At 44.5% G+C, this 22,090-nt stretch overlaps 1 protein-coding gene across 5 annotated transcripts in view; it reads right to left on the bottom strand.

Moving 5' to 3' along the window:
- Positions 1 to 22,090, bottom strand: part of SNTG2 (syntrophin gamma 2) — a 215,332-nt gene that overhangs the window by 146,473 nt on the left and 46,769 nt on the right. The window contains exon 1 of one of the 5 annotated variants that reach the window (XM_061211247.1): positions 17,977 to 18,010. The exons of the other annotated variants lie outside the window; for them this stretch is intronic. The gene's annotated coding sequence lies outside the window, so the exon portion shown is untranslated. Of the gene's footprint in view, positions 1 to 17,976; positions 18,011 to 22,090 lie in introns of those variants that run through there. 5 annotated transcript variants of the gene reach the window in all.

The following is a 22,090-nucleotide window of genomic DNA, read 5'->3' as shown; positions in this document are numbered from 1 at the left end:
GAAAGCCACTGCTGCTCAGAACGTGGAAAAATAAAGTCAGGAACATGAACAAACTGGGAGCATTCAGCATCCCACTCAAAAGCACAATCTTATTCTCATCACTTTCTTCTAGAAAATCACTCCTCTTCTGTCAAATGACATGAGTGCGCCAGAGATGAATATCCCCGTAATATAAACAGAACAGCCCCCTTCCCGGGATCCCAGCACCACCGTCCTCAGGGGACCCGCCCAGAGGCGCAGAGGCAGAAAGAAGGCGGACCGCCGAGCCGGGTTCTTCCCTCGCACCAGACGCGGCCAGCAGGTCCCCCCTTTACATAACTGAACACACTTTCTTGACACTTCTCGGAAATAAAACAACTTCTTTAAATTACATGTTGGTCTTTGCCATTCAAAAGCCAAAAAATTAAGAACAAAACTATACTCAAAAGCAAAAACGTTAAGAACAAGGCTAAACTCCCCCCAAATGAGAACAAAACGAACGCCTGCCCGTGCGGGGCCCCCGCCTCAGTGAGTGGTGAGTCCTCGCTGCGTCCTTTCCCGTCGGCGGCCCCTGTGCCCTGCCCTCCTCACCCGCCCGGTGAGTCCAGAAGCCCATCCCGCAGCCTCTGCCTACGAAACGTCCAGAGCCCACGCTGCTCTCAGTACCTGGGCTGCCGCCCTCCCCTCTGCAGCCCGGCCCGACCCAGGCTGACCCTGTCAGCCCACCGTCCACACAGGCCACCCATCCTCTGGACAGGGCCTCCCAGGACCGCAGGGCCGCTCGCTGCCTGAAGAGCCTCTCCCTCTGGCCCCGGGCCTCGTCCCAGCCCGGCGGTGGCCCCCCAGCCTGGCCCAGGATCTGGTCCTCGGCTCCTGCGCCCCTGGTCCCTCCGAGTCCTACACGGCCCCTCTCGTCACCTGTAGGTCTTGGCTGAGACTGGCCTTGTGGACAGACCTCCCCACCAGCCACAGGGCCCTAACCCCTGTCCCCTGCTTCGTCTTCTCCCTTCAGCCCACGGGACTGTGGGCCTCGTGCTGGAGCCAGGCATCCCAGGCGGGGGGCCCTGGCCTCACTGCCGGGTTCCCAGCTCTCACAGCAGAAGCCATCAGCCAGGGGCACAGGGGATGCTCTGTAAACAAATGAAATAGGAAGGCCACCCTCTTCCCACAAATGCATCTTCACGTCCACTTCCAATAACAATCCATGAAGACGACTGTGAAATTTACCATGATAATACTAAAGTTACATTTTGTGAAATAAGACTGGTGCTGCGGGAAGATAATTGATCCATAAAACGTTAAGCCCACCACATATTGTGGTGCTAAACAGTCGGATGGAAGAGGCAAAGGAAGGCTCCAGAAAGTTTAATTACATCATTGGAAATAGTTCATAATATCTTTTGCTTTTGTAGCCTCACCACATGGCTTGCGGGATCTTAGTTCCCTTACCAGGGATTGAACCCAGGCCCTCGGCAGTGGAAGTGCTGCGTCCGAACCACTGGACCGCCAGGGAATTCCCCAAAATATCCTAAGACTATTGCTTAGTGATTTCGATCATTATAAACATGGTTCTCATACCTTATTTCAAAAACACTCCCAGAGAGATCAACCCTCGTAAAAACATAGAAAAACAAAAGTTCTTGAAGAAACTATTAGTGTGTGTGAGGAAAAACTACCAGGTTAGCTTAACTCAAAAGCCAGAAATTCTTGAGAAAAAGATTCATGGAATTCACTACATGGAAATATAAAATTTCGTACGACAAGAACTCCATATACAGAAATATATGCATATAGTAGACACAAGGTTAATAGGAAGAGTCTTACAACCGAAGAGGGACAAGTGAGCATCCTATCAAAACTGAGTCAAAGACATGAAAAGGAATTCCCAAAAGAAGGAATAAAATGAACAATACACTTGAAAAGAGATGCAAGCTCACCAGTAATCCAAAGACTCACAGTTACTCAACAATGATTTATGATTTTTAAATTATTTGATAGGCAAATATTTAAAAAGAACAGCAGTACCTAGTGTGGATGGGACCTGGAGGAGCAGGTGTGACTGGTGCAGGCACCACCTGCCTCCTGGAAAGGGTCCGGGGATAACGAGGGCGTCTGTCATGCCTGATCTGGAATCGGGTGTCTCTGCCTCCAGGAATCCACCCACAGGCGCAGCCGGGCAGCCGCCCTGGGGGTGACGCGAACCACCGTTCCCCACTCTCTTCACGGTTAGAGTGCGTTACCCTTTGATGTGACACTAAGCGTGAGCCTAACAGACTTAACAAACCTGATGTACTTAGAATATCAGTTCTGTATCTCTCGGCAAGAAAAGTGTCCACACATATCAATTCCCGAAGAGCAAAAGAGCATGCAGCACCTAAGATATAAAAAATTAAGTTTGTACATAAATATAAATGTAAAGAAATGCATGGAGAAAATTTAGAATGACAGGATTTCAAAAAACAAATACTAGCAAACAGAATCCAACAGCACATTAAAAGGATCATACACAATGATCAAGTCGGGTTTATCCCAAGAATGCAAGGATTCATCAATATACGTAAATCAATCAATGTGATACACCATATTAACAAACTGAAGGATAAAAACCATATGATCATCTCAATAGATGCTGAAAAAGCTTGTGACAAAGTCAACACCCATTTATGATAAAAACTCTCCAGAAAGTAGGCATAGAGGGAACTTACCTCAACATAATAAAGGCCATATATGACAAACCCACAGCAAACACTGTTCTCAATGGTGAAAAATTGAAACCATTTCCTCTAAGAGCAGGAAGAAGACAAGGTTGCCCACTCTCACCACTATTATTCAACATAATTTTGTAAGTTTTAGCCACAGCAATCAGAGAAGAAGAAGAAATAAAACGAATCCAAATTGGAAAAGAAGTAAAACCATCACTGTTTGCAGATGACATGATACTATACATAGAGACTCCTAAAGATGTTACCAGAAAACTACCAGAGCTAATCAATGAATTTGGTAAAGTTGCAGGATACAAAATTAATGCACAGAAATCTCTTGCACTCCTATACACTAACGACAAAAAATCTGAAAGAAAAATTAAGGAAACACTCCCATTTACCATTGCAACAAAAAGAATAAAGTATCTAGGAATAAACCTACCTAAGGAGACAAAAGACTTGTATGCAGGAAACTATAAGACACTGATGAAAGAAATTAAAGACAATACAAACAGGTGGAGAGGTACACCATGTTCTTGAATTGGAAGAATCAACATTGTGAAAATGACTATACTACCCAAAGCAATCTACAGATGCAATGCAATCCCTTTCAAACTACCAGTGGCATTTTTCACAGAACTAGAACAAAAAATTTCACAAGTTGTATGGAAACACAAAAGACCACGAATAGCCAAAGCAATCTTGAGAAAGAAAAATGGAGCTGGAGGAATCAGACTCCCTGACTTCAGACTATACTACAAAGCTACAGTAATCAAGACAGTATGGTACTGGCACAAAAACAGAAATATAGATCAATGGAACAGGATAGAAAGCCCAGAGATAAACCCACGCACATATGGTCACCTTATCTTTGATAAAGGAGGCAACAATAGACAATGGAGAAAAGACAGCCTCTTCAATAAGTGGTGCTGGGAAAACTGGACAGCTACATGTAAAAGAATGAAATTAGAGCACTCCCTAACACCATACACAAAAATAAACTCAAAATGGATTAAAGACCTAAATGTAAGGCCAGACACTATAAAACTCTTAGATGAAAACATAGGCAGAACACTCTATGACATACATCACAGCAAGATCCTTTTTGACCCACCTCCTAGAGAAATGGAAATAAAAACAAAAATAAACAAATGGGACCTAATGAAATTTAAAAGCTTTTGCACAGCAAAGGAAACCATAAACAAGACAAAAAGACAACCCTCAGAATGGGAGAAAATATTTGCAAATGAAGCAACTGACAAAGGATTAATCTACAAAATTTATAAGCAGCTCATGCAGCTCAATATCAAAAAACAAACAACCCAATCCAAAAATGGGCAGAAGATCTAAATAGACATTTCTCCAAAGAAGATATACAGATTGCCAACAAACACATGAAAGGATGCTCAACATCACTCATCATTAGAGAAATGCAAATCAAAACCACAATGAGTTATCACCTCACACTGGTCAGAATGGCCATCATCAAAAAATCTACAAACAACAAATGCTGGAGAGGGTGTGGAGAAATGAGAACCCTCTTGCACTGTTGGTGGGAATGTAAACTGATACAGCCACTATGGAGAACAGTATGGAGGTTCCTTAAAAAACTAAAAATAGAACTACCATACGACCCAGCCATCCCACTACTGGGCATATATCCTGAGAAAACCATAATTCAAAAAGAGTCATGTACCACAATGTTCACTGCAGCTCTATTTACAACAGCCAGGACATGGAAGCAGCCTAAGTGTCCACTGACAGATGAATGGATAAAGAAGATGTGGCACATGTATACAATGGAATATTACTCAACCATAAAAAGAAATGAAATTTAGTTATTTGTAGTGAGGTGGATGGACCTAGAGTCTGTCATACAGAGTGAAGTAACTCAGAAAGAGAAAAACAAATACCGTATGCTAACACATACATATGGAATGTAAAAAAAAAAAAAAAAAAAAAAGGTTCTAATGAACCTAGGGGCAGGACAGGAATAAAGATGCAGACGTAGAGAATGGACCTGAGGACACGGGGAGGGGGAAGCGTAAGCTGGGCCGAAGTGAGAGAGTGGCATGGACTTATATACACTACCAAATGTAAAACAGATAGCTAGTGCGAAGCAACCGCATAGCCCAGGGAGATCAGCTCGGTGCTTTGTGACCACCTAGAGGGGTGGGATGGGGAGGGTGGGAGGGAGACACAAAGGGAGGAGATATGGGGATATATGTATATGTACAGCTGATTCACTTTGTTATACAGCAGAAACTAATACACCACTGTAAAGCAATTATACTCCAATAAAGGTGTTTTTAAAGAAAAGGAGAAAAAAACAAACAAAAAACCAACATTTTATGTAAACGTCCACAATTCTCACATACGTATATGCATCACCTATTATGGATGGTTTAATCTGGCCACTCTTACACTCGCTGCTAAAATGGCTTGCCCTTCACATGAGTGGAGGTGGCATGAAGCAGTCTGCTCGTTAATTTTAAAAAATCATAAAAACTAAAGTTAACTATTTTATAGCTTTTTCATTTAGTTATACAACCAAGAACACCCCTCTCAAATCACTCCGTGACGTATGTGTTAGGAGTGTGGCAAACCTGAAGGTTTCCAGGAGAACCACACAAAACAGAAGCCTGTTCTCTAACAGAGCACGGTGGACAACCTCTCACTCACCAGATGTTCATGGCTATTCTACCAAAGAGCACTGTACACAAGTTACAATACAGAGATGTACACAAGTAGTCTTAACACATTTTCCTTGTTTACTCAGAAATAAGCATATTTTCTTCACTGAATCGTTGACAGATGAATTAAAGAATGAATATCAAGGGCAAAAATAAAATAAAAACAAAGAGCTATGAAAACACACAGAGGAGGGAGACAGTCTATCTGTATCCCTTAGCAGTTTATTCACGGGGAGAAAGACAGGGATGGATTTTTAATTTAGTCCAGTTTTTAGCAATACATACCTAAGGGCATTATAAGTAGTACTTTGTTATAAAGAATTCTAAACTTCTAATATCGTCTCTTTGATCTTGGTTTACTGGGTCTAACAAATATGAAAGATCATACAAAATATTCCCTAAAAGGCTGTACACGGTACAACTGAAACTGTGAGGTTTATGTACTTTTGAGCAATTACTTTTGCAATATGTAAAAAATGAAAAGATCCTGTAGAGAAGTCCAGTGATGCCATAGAAAAAGCATCAGAGGACATAAAAATTAATTTCAGTTCTGTCACATGCTGGCCATACACATTTGGACCATCCATCTTCCTCCTCTGAGCCTCCGTTTCCTGATGGGTAAAATTAGATCATTCCAACTTCCCTGGGTGACAGAATGAGTCAATGAGACATTACCTGTGAAAGTTTCTAACGGCCTGTCTCAAACCAGCAGAAGGTGAATGCAATCCAGGGGTTTTTCTGTTAGGTTATCTTTTCACGCTATTTACATATCAGTAAAAATAAAGCCACTTTCGGTACCAGAAAGAAAAAATCAACTTTGTTAGTCCTGCAGCGCTTCACACAAAATGAAAGGATCAAGGCATTAATGGGCAGACAACCAGGAAGAGCCATCCGTGCCAGGAAAATCCACAACCCAGATTTTAGAAAGAAAAGTGTGGAAGGGTGGGTGGGATGAATCGGGAGATTGGGATTGACATGTATACACTAATCTGTATAAAATGGATAACTAATGAGAACCTGCTGGATAGCACAGGGAACTCCACTTCGCTGTACAGAAGAAACTAACACAACATTGTCAAACAACTATACCCCAATTAAATAAAAAAGAAATGTCCCCAAAGAGTTCAGATACGGAGGGAAAAAATGACCATCAGGCAATATTCCACTAAAAATACATCAAAACAACTACTGCTTGCCTCTTAGGGGTAAAGAAAAGCAGGACCTTAATGCATTCATTTTATACCAACCGACAGAAAAGAAAGCTTTACACTGGAAAAACAGATAATGTTCTGCCCACAAAAGCAAGAGTTTGACGTTTAAAGACATAAACGACATCCCCAGGAAAGCCGAGACTTGCTGTGCAGGACGCCCCAGGCAGCTCATCTCCACGAGGTCATGTCCTCATCACCCGAGCGGTGCCTCGGACAGGCGGGCTTTAACTTACAAATGCACACACACAGGCTACATCTGTTTAATCGGAAATGCTCACCTGACCTATTTTTCTTGGTTACACGACCTTCTGTAAGCTATCAGTCCTCTCTGGCCATCAGTTCTGGCATCTATATTGGGAGATAAGTGGGCCCTTATGGTCCATTCTGCATGTTAACACGTGATTCCATGATTATTTTATTCATTTTGATTTAAAAGGACATTATCTTTGACCCACATGGCAATGCAATAATGAATTAAATAAGATCACATACATAAAAGTGATTCAAACACTTCAAAGTACAATAAAAATTAAAGGGATACACTGTCAACATTGCTTCTGTTAGGACATTCTTGCTGAAGCTACACTTTTAATTTAAGCAGTACCTGTTATAATAATTATTTAAGTTCTGCTAAATCAGGATTTGAGCTGCTTTAAGTTTACACTTCACTTACTCTTGAAAAATGTTTCCTAAGAAAGTTATAATGTAAAATTGTAGGGGTGTGTTTGGCATTTTATATATACAGTAACCTTTAAATTCTTTAGGGGTGTTTATAGGTTAAAGGCAGTTAATTACAAAATAGAGACACTCCTAAAATCTCATTTAACCACTCCTTCCAAGTTCCCAGGGGGAACAGACCTAACATAGTATATTTTGGCCAAAAAGAATGTCAGGAGAAAAACCCCCATCAAAGCTGGTGAGGTCACAGTGCTTTAGAGCTTACAATGTGCTGTTTTCACAGGTGTTACCTCCTGTGGCGGCCCCAGGCTGAACGGCAGGTGTGCAGGGCCCCTTTTGCAGATGAGACCCCCATAAACGACCCTTCCCACAGGTAAGGCACATGGAAGCATCGCTCATCTGAGACGGACCCAGCTCTGCCTGCCTCACACCTGCCACCAGGCAGCTGGACATCTCTCTAGCCAGTGACCTCCTCCTCCTTCATCCAGAAAAGTGGGGCAGAGAGACGAGAGCTTGCTTGGGTACCACATCCCCAGAGCCAGCACCCGCCACACCCATCTGCCCTCCCATGGGGGCCACAGCGGTATCAGTCTCCTCCAGGGGCCTGGATCGTGGTGCTCTCCCAGACTCAGGGTGCCCGCCAGGACGAGCCCACACTCACCATTCCCACTTTCACAATCGGTGGCCAGGACTTTGATGGGAATATAGTTCATTTTCACAGACAGGTCAGACAATTTTAGGATGTAAACTAGAAGACAAAGATCTTTCCACTTACATAAACTTACATAAAAAACTCTAAACATATAAAAAGACACTCAGGCTATTTGAATGTCCATCGCATACATTTGGGTACATCTGTCCAAGTTCAGCTTGTGATAAAGTAACAGTCTTGTCACAGGATGGGCCTTTATGTCATGACTTATTTGTTAAGGTATTTAGCATTTTATGAAATACTGACTATAAGTTCAAACACAGCTATGTTTTTTATGATCAACCACAACCAGCACTTTCCACCCTAAAGCGTCTACAGAACACTCCTCATCAAAATTATAAAGCAGACGAAATGGCACAGATAAAGGTGTTATGGATATTACAATGTCTGTCTGTTATGGATATTACAATGTCTGTCTTTTAAAATGCACATTTTGGTCCAGAAGCTTCGTTCTAAACAGCCCCAAGGAAAACCCCTGCCATTTCCCGTGAAGGCAGTGGCCTTGCAATGCAGTAAACAGCTGGCTCTCAAGCTACATGATCTTAATGCCTGGAAAGCGAATGTCTTGTTTAATTACTATAAACGCTGTAGTAGGTCACAAGCTAATTCCACATGATCCGCTACCGTCATCCACGTGCAGCTCCGAATGTCTAAATAAAATCATTAAGTCTCCGTGTCATGCCTTCCACCAGTACTGCCAGCAGAAGAATTTAAAGCAAGTGGTGCGTATTTTTAAGCAAATGCCAAAACGGTTTTTGTTATGAACACTGGAGCTGAAACCTGGTAGTAGGTCAATGTATAGAAAATAACAAAACAGAAAACGGCTGTGAAAATTAGAACATCTAATTGCCATTGTCTTTAGTGTGTTTCTGATTTTTACAGCATTTTATCACTAACAGTATAGACGAAGCACATAAGGAACCATCATGCCGTGATGGATCCAGGACTAGCAATTACAATAATAACCTTCATCACTCATCTGACTGTAACATCTTGGATGTGGAAAGCATGTTAATTTCCGTCGTGTTCCTAGGGCCTGTTGAGTGTGTGGAATAGGAAGGGCACTCAAGAGAGTAGAGGAATATTTTATTCTTTGTCTACTTACATGTAAACTCAACTTGCAGGAAAACTATTGTTAAAAACAAGGCCAATCGAGTGAGTTCCAGGCTCCCTGCGGTGTGCGGACACCTGGTGCCCGACAGCTCCTGAAAACGTGACCCTGGGAGTGGCCCTCCGCTGGAACCAAGGTGACTTCTCAGCAGAAGCAGGATAAGCTGGGTTTGTCAAGCCACCCCCCCCCCCCGCGAGGACAGACTGATTCAGAGGTCATCAGGCCCCGTGTGCGTGCCCTCCCCCTGCTGAAGCTTCACCCCCAGCCCCGTCCTACTCAGAGGAGCTGGACTAAGTCTTAGTAGACCCTTTTCTCTCATTCTGTGTCTCTCTCAATGCGATCCCTATAAACAGCGCAAAGTGGGGTCTTGTCAAGTTTCCAGCTTTTTAACTGAACCCTCAGACCTCGCCCTGGAGGTGACTGTCCACATGGTCTGACTTATTTCCACCATGTTTGGTCTTGTTTTCTGTTTGGGCATCTGTTCTCCATCCTTCTGGTTCCTTCTTTCCCGCCATCTTTGGATGAATTTTAAGTATGTGCTTGTTTTCCATTTCATCAATTAAAAAAAAACTGTTTTAACCATATAGCTTTGTTCTATTTTTAAGTGTTTTCTCTGGATATGGAAACACACGTCTTCCTGTATCACCATCTACCACCAAGCAGCATCGCTTCGTGAACAGTGTAAGAATGTAATCCCTCCGACTCCCTCCTGCCCTTCGTGGTCTCCCATGGGTCACTTCCACATGTCACAGACCCCAAAATACATCATTTTATCTATGTACTATTTTAATTTATATTTATGTTTCATTACGGTTACACAAAGACATTATGAAATAATACATAAATGTGTAATTATATATCTAAATACTACAACGAACATTTTTTTAGATCACTCCATTCTAATGATCAAATTCAGAACATTTATCACTGACACTGACGGAGGTCCTGAGGTTTGACCCAGATTGCAAGAGAGCAAAGTAACGTGCTGGGATTTCACGGACGCTGGTGGAAGACGGGAGACACACTTCTCTCTCCGGTTAGCAGTGTAAGTCAGCACTTGCATGATCTGTGTGAGGTCCTGGATTATGTCTTATAACGTGAGGACCCTGTGACAGCACTTACAGTCTGGTGTACTTGGCACCTACACAGGCTAGACAGGCAGGAAGCGAAACAAACATTTCTTTAATGAAATAAAAATGCACGGGATCAAGAAGAAGAAAAAAACAGCTCACCTTGGCAGTATTATTGTTTTAACTTCGAAAATGCCTAATTTTTATCACATGTATTTCAGGTGAACTTTTATTGAATTGAAATGACTTATATGATTCAGTTTTACCCTGTTTGTCTTCCTAATTTAGTTTCTTCAACTGAAAATGTACCTTTTAAGAAAATCCATAAAATACATCAATTCAACCTCAGATAACATAAGAAATGTGATATTATTATTGCCTACTTGTTTGTATAAAAGATTTATTCATTGCTACGGGGGTCATGAATGCTGCTTTGTACTTGAGGATTTACGGAAACACATCACCTCTACAAAATCCCTCATGAAATCCACAACCAGGACCCAGCAGGGCCCAGCAGGGCTCACACAGGCTCACATCCGGACAGGCTAGTCAGCATCACCACCCGCTTCAGGCCGCACCTCAGGTCCTGCTGGAAGGACCAGTGGAAACTGCAGTGAGGGCTGAGGTTTGCTCCCAGGACCCTTCAGCTCATCAAAGTGATGTCTGTAGGCAAAACCCTAGCCCTCTACTTATAACAGAGAGTCAGAGCATTAAAAACTCAGATCCCAGAAGAATTAACCATTTCCATGGCATCAGGAGGGCTGCCCTCCAAACACCTTCGAGGAGGGTACTCATAGTAAAGAAGCTGCCGCGGGCACAGACCCGGGTCGCCTCCAGGAGACGGCGGTTCCCAGGGGGCCCAGCAGCAAGGCTGGGGCTGGAGGTGCTGCCCTCAGGACCACAGGCTCCAGGGAGCATCTCCTCATCCTGCGTGGTCCCCGCATCTGACCATAAGGTCAGCATCAGCTGTTCAGGCACCACATCTATCCACATCACTGGCCTCATAGTAGGGGGCCCAGAGTGTCAGGGAGGTGGGCGTGCACTGCCCACTGCCGCCTATGAGTGAGGGCACAGCATTTATACACCAGGCAGGCGTCACTAAAGAAGATGTAGGGACCACCTGGCTCCACTCCCCCCTCAGAACCACCACCACCAACACACGCAGACGAGCCCTCTCCCTCCTCGATGAAATAAAGAAATAACACAGCTAAAGATCACAGCACAGGACGCACTTTCTCAAAATATTGTGAAACTGAGCAAGAAATGAGGAAAGATTCTGACAACTGACATAGAATTCCTCAGACTTGGAACTCTATGTTTCTCTGAATATAAGCACACATTCCTGAAGGGTAATCTGATGACCTGGGGCTTGTAGGCCAACAAAGTGTGGGTTAAACCCCTGTAAGGATGAGCTTCAGTGCAGTGCCGGAGAGCAAGAGGGGGCATGGGGATGTGGACAACTGGAGGGGGGATGGGGAGGGGAAGGAGGGGAGGGGGAGAGGAGAGGAGGGGGAGGGGGAAGGGAGGGAGGAGGGGGAGGGGTAGTGGGGGAAGGGTGGAGGGAGGAGGGAAGGGAGAGATGAGGCAGGGGGAGGGGGAGGGAGGAGGGAGGAAAGGGAGAGGAGGGAGGGGGAGGGGAAGTGGGGGGAGGGAGAAGGGACAGAGGAGGGGAGGAAGTCAAAGGGTCAAAATCACTCAGATTGTGTCCTTTTCACATACTCTACAGTGGAAAATGAGCCAAAAAAGATACATAAAATCTCCTCTCCTTCAAAGTTAAGCAATCTACTTCCAAATTACCACAGATCAATGTTGTAAAAATCACAGTGGAAATGTACTTTGAATGGATAATGAAGTTACAACTCTTTGAAATGTGTTTCAAAGAAAATTTACATCTTTTAATGCATTATTTATTTTTAAAAAGCTGTTGAAAATCAATGATCTAATCTCAGGGCAGCCAAAGGCCTGTTTCTGTAAATAAAGTTTTATTGGAATAGCCACACCCACCCAGTTACTCCTGTTCATCATTGTTTTCATGCAAATATTACTACATTTTTTTTTCTCTTTATTTTTCCTTTTTTTTCTTTTTTCTTCTTTTTTTCACACACACTGTATTTTATTTTTACAAGAGATAAATAGACTGAATATACATATATATATACATACAAATATTACTACATGTTTTAAAAGCTGAATTCACTATTAAAAATCTTTCACAAAGTAAACTCTAGGCTTATATAGCTTCAGCAGTTAATTCCACATGTTTCAGGAAAAAATAATGCTATCATACAAACTCTTCCAGAAAAACAAAAAAGGAACACCATTTAACTCATTTATAACCCCAAGCTAAGCTAGTTCTAAAACACGGTAAGGAGGTTATAATAAAGTAAATTTACTTACCAAACACCCTCTTGAACATAAATGTAAACATCCTAAAGAAAATATTACCAAATTGAATCCAGAAAAATATAAAAAGGAAAATACTTTTTGAACAAGTGAATCAAGGAAGGGAATGTAGTTTCTCATCTGAAAGTAACTGTACCTCCATGTAACAGTTACCTACCTCTGCATAATAAGACATCCAACACCTCACAGCTTCTGGGATCTGGATGCGGGTCCCCTGCGGCCGCGGTCAGCCATGGGGGCAGCAGTCAGGTGGGAGGGGGCTCCGGGTGACAGGTCGGCCACCACCCGCTCCTGTGCTGCCGGCCGGGGGCTCCCCGTCTGGGCCCCGGGGCCTCTCCAGCTGGCCATTCACAACACAGCATCCCCCAGAAAGCGTGATCCGAGACAGAAAGGACCTGCGCCCAAGATGGAGGGGGGTCTCTGTAACTGAGTGTCGTCACATCAGCCCCACGCTACGGACACGCAGACTAGCCCGGACAGAAGTGGGACAGGGCTCCTGGGAGGCACCCCGCCACAGGCTCGGAACACGGAGACACTCCCGTGACCGTGAGCAAGTCTCAAAAAGCCACTTGATACAAGTCATTCTCAACGAAGCCTTTTAATAAAAGGTACCTTCCCTGGCCTTCCGGAAAACCTCTAAGAAAGACTCAGAGCATCTGTGGCCCTCAGTGTTGAATCTGGAGAACTTCCTCCTGGGGACTGAGAAATAGATGCTCACCCAGCCACCTCCCCACAGCCATGCCCTGCAGCTCCCAGCCAGCATCTGCCTTTGTATACTTACAAGGCCTGAAGGTTGGAAAGGAAAAAACAAAGCATTTTCCACAGATGCCATTACTGAGCACAGAGATAATCTTAAAGTATGAAAATAGATAAATGATTAGTCATGGCATTAATAAAGGTATCAGTTAATGGTATGCTATGTCAATATTTTGAAAGTACATGTCAACACATCAGCAACTAGTATAACAACTGAAAGATATAAGAAGACACAACTTACAGTAGCATTAAAAGTCACCAGTATCCACAGGGAGATCAGCTTGGTGCTTTGTGACCACCTAGAGGGGTGGGATAGGGAGGGAGGGAGGGAGACGCAAGAGGGAGGGGATATGGGGATCTATGTATACGTATAGCTGATTCACTCTGTTACACAGCAGAAACTAACACAACAATGTAAAGCAATTATACTCCAATAAAGATGTTAACAAAAAAAGTCACCAATATCTAGAAATCAATTTAATAAAAGACGTACAAGGTTTTGGGGCTTCCCTGGTGGCGCAGTGGCTAGGAATCTGCCTGCCAGTGCAGGGACATGGGTTTGAGCCCTGGTCTGGGAAGATCCCACATGCCGTGGAGCAACTAAGCCCGTGCGCCACAGCTACTGAGCCTGCGCTGTAGAGCCCGTGAGCCACAACTACTGAGCCCAAATACCACAACTACTGAAGCCCGCACACCTAGAGCTGGTGCTCCTCAACAAGAGAAGCCACCGCGATGAGAAGCCCGCGCACCGCAACGAAGAGTAGCCCCTGCTCACCGCAACTAGAGAAAGCCTGCGCGCAGCAACGAAGACCCAACACAGCCACAAATAAAAAAAAGATGTCCATGGTCTCTACACTGAAAATTTTAAAAACGTTATTAACAGGATATAAGGAGACCTAAATGTCATAGAATAGATCGTGCTCGTGAAGTGGATAAATTAATATCGTCAAGTTGTCACTTCTCCCCAGATTAATCTAAGATTCAAAACAATAGAAAATCATAACCTCAGCAAGTTTCTAGAAATTGATAAAGTGATTCTGAATTTTAAATGGAAATACAAGACTCAAGTGCAGTCAAGGCAATCTTGGAAAAGAGAAACAAAGCTTAAGACGTACACAGCCGGATATCAAGAACTATTACAAGAGCAAACGGGGCATTTGCGCAAGGAAAATAGCTCAATGGGAAAGAGAGAATCCAGGATCCAGAAAGAGATACACACACACATGATCACGTCATGGGCTATGAACGTGGCCCTGCAGTGAGGTCTGGAAAGAATCATCTTTGCTACACACAGAAAAGTGAACCTGGAACCCTGCTTCACATCATACAAAAAAAAAAAAAAAAAAAAAAAAAATTCTGATTGGACTTAAGATCTAAACGAAAGGCAAATAATAAAATGTTTAAAAGAAAACAAATGAAAATATCTTCATGAACGTGGAGTAAAGTTTATTTCAACATCATGCAAAAAGTTCTACCCATAAATTAGAAATTGATAAAGTATTCTGCATTAAAATTGAGAAATTCTGTTCAATAAAAGATATTATTAAGAGAGCAAAAAGGAACCCACAGAGTGAGAGATTTTGGCATCACATATGTTTGATAAAGACTCAGATGCAGAACATATAAAGAACTCCAAAATCAGGAAGAATAATACTAATTCTGTGAATCTGTAATAGAGCAGCTGGTTGCAGCTCCTCCAGTAAACATCATTTTGTTTACCTTCGCTTACCATGAGACAGGAGAAAAAAGACATAAAAATTCAATGGCGTGAACAATATTCACAGATGATATTCATATCCACAAATAAAACCAAAGACTCTATAGACATATTAGAAATCATGAACATCTAGCAATATGGCTGGATAAAATTGCAATCTATCAATATGATTCATGTATTTATACAATAGAACCAGGAGAAAAAAATTAAGAATATAATCTTTCTTCCCCGAATCCATTAGATACCCGGGAATATACAGAATATCTTGAAGACTTCAAAGGAGAAAATTTAATCCTTTATTGAAAGACATTAAAGAAATACTGACTAAATAGAGAGATGCCTGTAGATGGGAAAACTGTCCCCAAATCGGTCTATGCAGTCACTGTATTCCAACCAGAATCTGAATCAGTTTGGACCTTGACAAAAAGACGCTGATTAAAAGGAAAACAAGGCCAAGAAGAGTTAGAGCATCACTAGAAAAAGAAGTGGTGGGACCCTCCCCCTGTCAAATACCAGTATCTGAAGCTTGCCACTGGGTCTAACATGGATTTCTGTTCATAATTTAGCATCTGTGAAATCAAGGTGTATATTACAATGGATGTTCTTTGTGGTACAAAAAATAACAGGGTATGTTGATGTTAATTGCATCTTATAATTGAAGGATATGGCATTACCAAGTTATAAAAATTAAAACTGTGGAAAAAATGATACAGGGTTTGAAGAAAACGACCAGAAGAACAGAGGAGAGCCCAGAGTCCCTCTGAACATGGAGACTGGATGTCGGCCGGCACTACTGATGGTGAGGAACCAAAATACAGGATGCTGGGACAACGGATTCACTCCATAAGGAACCTGTAAGTTGGACCCTTATTTATGCCGCGTGCGTTAAAGATGAAATTGAAAACTCGAAATAAATATCTTCTGGACGGTTGGGACTCAGGAAGGCTTTCCTAACAAGGCACAAAACCCAAAACTAAGTGGGGAAAAACTGTTGCATACACTACGGTTAAATGTTCTTTCATCCAAGGACCCCGCTGACGGTGATACAAACCAACCCTGGGCAGAGGGACCGTGACCCAGGAGAGAACTCAGCCTGGAACACACGGCACAGGTGGGCAGGTTTGCGGGACCAACGCAGGAAGCTCACCCCGACTGCCTCCCAGGATTCACCTGACAACAGATGCTCACTTTTGTTTCTGAAAGCCTCTGAGTTTAAATTAACATCAGTTTCTGCTGAAAATCCACTCACTCGCTTGACTGAAAGTCGACAGAAAAAGCGAAGTGAACACGAAGCAAACTCAGAAACCAAACGCTCGTTTGCGGGCACACCCGTACTCTCACAGGCGTACTTCTGAAGCACAGAGAATGTCCAAGTCAAGGGGGCAGGATGAGGAGAGCGCAGTTATTCCACTGCCTACATTATCACTCTTTCCAGCCTCCTCGGAAACGATGGTTTCCATCACTTCTTGTGAATTGAGACATGCCATCAGGTACGATATTAATTTCAAAGAAAATCTCTAAATTATTTTAATCTGGAACACAAAAAGGGAAATTCATGTTTTAGGAAACAATGGTTCCCTATCACCGATAGATTCGTGTGATCCGTGGACCCACCCCGACTTTGGCAACGGCCGATAGAAACTCCATATGGAGCCCCCACACTTCTCTGAGCTGTAGGACCAAAGAGCCCTTGGGGCCGCCCCCAGGAGCCACTGGGAAAAGGCTGGGGGTGACGGGGTTGGCAGGGCTGGGGGCCAAGCTGTTGAAGAAGGAGAGCGGAGAGAAAAGCTGAGGCCAGAAGCTCTGGAGAGGGCGCTGGGGGGGTCCTGGCTGAGCTTCGGAAACCACTGCCCCCGGGGCCCCCCCCAGAGAGCCTGGCCTCACAGGCAGAGGTGAGGGGTCTGCAGACTCCCTGGGTGACTCTACTGCGCAGGAAGGTCTGAGAACGACCCCGCTGGAAACTGAGGATGAGGAGGCGGCCAGAGGTCCCCCGAGGGGGCTGGAAATGAAAAGCAGGAGGGGGATGGCCACCGCGGGCATGGGGTCTGCACGAGGGCCCGCGGGGTAGGTTTGGGCTGACTGAAATGCCTTCACTTCCTCCGTGACACGCCCTTCATCCACCTGATGGCTCAGATCCAGACAGCCCCCCACACGGCCTGACGGGCCGCAGGACTGAGCAGCAGGTGCCCCCCCTGCGGTCTGCGCGAGGCCGCGGGAGACGTGAACACGAGCCCGGTCCTTCCGTAGGGAGAGTGATGCCCAGAGACACGGCTGCACAGTGGTGGTGAGAAGCAGGGCTTATATTCTCCCATAATCCAGGAAAAAGGTCATATGGCCATATTAAGTATTTTAATCTTCTGTTTGAAAATTTGTTTAGGGCCACACTTTGATCAGTGATACTGACCTTGTAACTGCCACTCAGATGTCTGCTTGATTCCATCATCCCAGTGAATTTATAGCCATCAAAGGAAACAAGCAAGATCTGTCAATAATGACCTACTTAGGATGCACTTTTTGAGGGGAAAAAAGGTAGGACTCCATGCTGTTGAATGATTTCTAATTCTGCAAAAATAGACTGCTATAATGAGCCCCAAAGATCAAAAGACTCTTAACAAAATGGCATAACATTTGAATAACTTGGATTTGACACACAAAAAGCATTTCAACGTTATTTAAAATAGATATCTACTTCCTTAAACTGTGTTTTAAAATGAAGTCTAATTGTGAGAAAAATCTTAGGAAAAAGAGACGTGTATACACATATAAAAGTCATAAAAGACATTAGAACAATCACAACAAAATAAATGAATCGCCGTTTCTCACTACCAGATTCAGCTGTCAGTCCCTCAAGACACTGTTCCCGAAGTTGTCCAAACAAGTCTTTGTGTATTTTAAGAGGGGATTTATCTCTGCGTCCAAAAGTGGCAGTGCAGACTTTCCTTACCGCGTTAGAGACTGGCGCTTTCAGCAAGGGGTCTACACCAGCTTCTGCACGCTTTACAGGAACTTACGGATTTGCAAAGAGGAGCCGACTGTCAAGGTGAATAGTCTGAGTAAAGACTTCATTCTGCAAAAAGGTACAAACATACAAATACGGGCTCATGTGGGAAGAGCAAACAGCCGGTGGAAATGGAGAAAAAGCTCAACGTGTCTAAATGTTTCACGTGTGCCCTGCATTTCAGTGGAGATGTCCTTCACATTTGACTCTGAAAATAAATCAGGTACACGCTTCTCACTTTAAATAACAAAAACCTTAGTTACTGAATTTAGCAGGGTCATCGCGGCATCAACTCGAACATTCGGTAAACTTGTTACAAAGCAAACTTGAGTTGCACGTGCCAAAACCATCATACAGCTGAGACATTTAATAACCGAGTTCTTCAGAAGACAGATCCTCCTGTATAACAGCTAAGACCCATCTTTACTATACTGAATTGCTTTACATTTTAACTCACAATATCACAAAAGAAAATGGCACAAATGCCTAGCCTGGGCGCTACTAAACGTGAGCACGAGAACGGCTGATGGGAAGGACCGGCTCCACCGAGCACTGAGGTCAAGGGCAGGGCAGCACGTGACTTCCTCCAAGGGAAGGGTTTCCAGGAAGATACTTGAGAAGTCGCCATCTATTTCAGATGCAGAATCAGCCGTGCCCCAACTGTTTATTGTGCCACAATAATGTGTTTGTTGTATTTTTTTCAATCTGGTAATAGAAACTTACAGATTCACTCTGTGAGAATGTAGTTACAGAAGAAACAATCTTGCCTAAATTTTCTAAGGGAAATAAATAATGCACAAATATCCTTACAGTAAGATGATAACAGTTCCCTTTGTAAAGGTTTTGATGACTGGATCGATCCTGATTTATATATATATATAATACATATATTTGTATATATATACACACAAATCGATCCTGAGACCCTGGATATTTTTGTAAAGATGATAAAATGTCTCCGAGGATAAGGGAGAAACTCTGACGCAAACAAAAGGAAAGACTGTGACCCCTGATGCCTTAACTCCTCAGACACGAGGAAGGACACACCTGAGGCAGCAGATCCAGCCTTCAGATACAGCATCTGAACACCAGCAGCGATTTTAACAAACTCTTAAATGACTGATTTAACTGAAATTTTAAAACTGTCAAAGGAGGGAGAGATGCAGGACAGAAGCGCCTCGCGGAGGAGTGGACGGCGTCTGCCCAGCAGGGATTCGAGGTGTCTGCACAGAACACGGAGATGAACCCCGCACAGCAGTCACCCGACTCTCCACCATCACATCCCTGCTCACTTCCGGGAAGAGACCAACTACCTGCGACCTTTCCAACGTTACAATTGTCTTCATCCTCCTGTTGAAAATCTTCTGCTTTGAACCTTTGTGAGGATTCACCTGTTCTATTTTTATTCAATTTATTTAAATTAAAAACACCAAGTTCACCCACTTCTCCCCCCACCCCCGCCCCGCCTCTCGCGGACACCACTCTGTTCTCTGTATCTATGAGTGTGTATTTGGTTTTAGTTTTTTTAGATCCCATGTATAAGAGAGATCTCACGGAAAACACTTTCTCTGGCTGACTCATTTCGCTGCACACAACGCTAAGCAAAGGCGCACTTGACGGGTGAGTAGTTTTATTGGCACATAGGACGGCTGTTCATTCACTCTCCATCCAAAGCGGCTGCTGTGCCCCTGCAGGAGCCGGATGGAATCCCTGCCTCAGAGGCCACACAGCGGGAAATATTTACTATCCGGCCCTTTGCTGGGAAAGTCTGCCAACCCCTGCCCTAAACAGCTGCCACTAGTGCAAACCACATGCTGCCTTTCCCACATCGCCAGCTACCCGTTCGCACACCGACTTCCGAGAGCATCTTCTGGGTCTGGTCGGGAAGCAGAGGTCGTGGATCTGAGATGCAGCCACACCTGGGACGCTGTGCGGGCACAGTGACAGGGGCTTCCCAGGGAACCGCTGACACTGAGCCCGCTGGCCCCACAGCATCGTCACCAGAGCTGCCTGGATGACGCGGGTCACCCGAGTGGTGCTGTCCACAGGTGGGAGGGTCACTGGGGTCGGGGCCGTCGGTCTGACAGCTTGTCCCGTGAGGCCGACCCTTCGAGTGGCCATCGGATTGGGGGCACGACCCACCGTTCAAACTTTCAGATTTATGATGCCACAAACATTCTAACAGTAACTTACTACCTACCTGAGGCATAAATTTATATTTTATACTTTAACAAAACATTGTGTTTAACCAAAAAATTAAAGCTGTTTAATCTCCGTGTTCCAAAACAAAGACTCAACACCATCTATGTGCACTTTCTGACTGCAGAGAACTGCTTTAAAAATAGATTTCCCACCGTCCAGATGCACACCCAGCACGCCCGGGCAAGTCACCCAATTTAAAGTACCTCTTGCTGTTTAAATGGAGAAGAACATTCCAGGAGTGAGACTGGTCCCCCTCCCCCTCCCCGGGGTGGGGGGCTCCTGAGGGGAGGTCGGCCCCGGGCCAAGCGACCATCCAGGCTCCGAACTTCAAGCCGCCTTCCTCAGTCCAAGCGGACAAGCAAGGTGAACCCCGCCCAACGCCCACCTGTGCAACAGGGCAGGCAAGCGAATCGCGTCGTCACTGGTAGTGGCTTAGACAAAAAGTGACACAGTAAACCCGCCACCACAGTCCGAGCTCAGGCGGTGGCGGCAGCAGACGGACAGGGCCACCAATTGCCCCGCCGACCCAGCTGGCCCCCAGCCCCCCCCAAGCCCGGGCTCCTCCTCTAGTTTCCTCTCTTCCTACAGGAAACCTTGACTGTGCAGGTGCCCTGGCGGCTCGCTCTGTAGGCCTGTTTCCACCTCCATGGCGACGAGATGCGCTTCGTCAAGCCCAGACTCTGGCGGGCAGGTGGGACCCGAGGGTGGGAAGCGCAGGCCAGGAGGGAGGAGGGTGCGTGGTCCGCGCACGGCGGGGAAACGGCTCCCCACGCACGCACCCTGCGCTGATCTAAACACGCCGGAGCTGCCCCACGTTCCAGGCACACGGTGCGACACGCGCGCGAACGCGGCCCTGTCCCCCCAGGCCCGAGCCAGGGCCACCGCCCCTCCCTTCCCGCTCAGGGGGCCGGGTGTGACCCTGGGTCCTAGACGCGTGAGCTGCCTGATCAAATTGGGTCATTGTGCAGGTAAGTCCCTGCCAGACACTCAGGGGTCTTTCTCGTGGGCCAGTGGGGACCTGGGCCACATCGCGGAAACCGGGGTTACAGTCTGAAGGACGCTGTCGGCCAGGACCCACCTGCTCTGACTCAGCAGCCTTTAGCTGACGCTTCTCCACTGAACTGGCTGTTTGCTCTGCAAAAACTCGGTCTGTTCATTTGTAAAATCAGAACTGAACCGAGGAAGGAAATCTAATGTGCGTTTTTCTTACTTGAAGGAAAGGAATAACATTTTCCCGATTAACATCATTATAATTCCTGACTTGAAGTGCTGATAATGTGAGCTAATATAATGTCATGAAAAATAGCTTTCTTTCTTTTGGAGACACTGTCTTAGTTATGAACCTTTGCTATATTTAGAAGCAAGCACTTGTCACTAAATTTCTATACAGTTTCTTTAATTTCTTTGGGAAAATTTACATGAGAAAATCCAGCTAATTTTCAAGACTGATATTATCATACCTCTCAGGACACTGAATTAGAGAACTTCATGTTAGACATTTTTCCCCCTTAACTTTCCAAAAACCGTTTAAATAGTTCACTGTGCCCACGTGGTACTAACCACACATACTTCATTTCACTAGTTTACTTTAAAAAATAAAATACAATATCCCAGGGCACTGACTGTTAACACTTGTAGTCTTGGGCTTTTCCTTCACGTAATATCATGCTTCTTACTAGAGAACTCACTCTTTCTTAACAAAAATTATGGACATAAATCGGATGTAAGATATGAAATGAACATACTAGCTTTTCTTCTCCAAATACATGTAATTCAAGTACAAAGGACAAATGTAGAATCAATGCCAAAATTATTTCATTGTGCCAGCTAATTATATAAACACGGGGGTGGGGTTGGA

The sequence above is a fragment of the Eubalaena glacialis genome, chromosome 14, assembly GCF_028564815.1.
Source record: "Eubalaena glacialis isolate mEubGla1 chromosome 14, mEubGla1.1.hap2.+ XY, whole genome shotgun sequence".
In the NCBI taxonomy this organism is placed as follows: Eukaryota; Metazoa; Chordata; class Mammalia; order Artiodactyla; family Balaenidae; genus Eubalaena; species Eubalaena glacialis.
The sequence above is the reverse complement of the archived record's forward strand: the minus strand, read 5'-3'. Positions and strand labels throughout refer to the sequence as shown.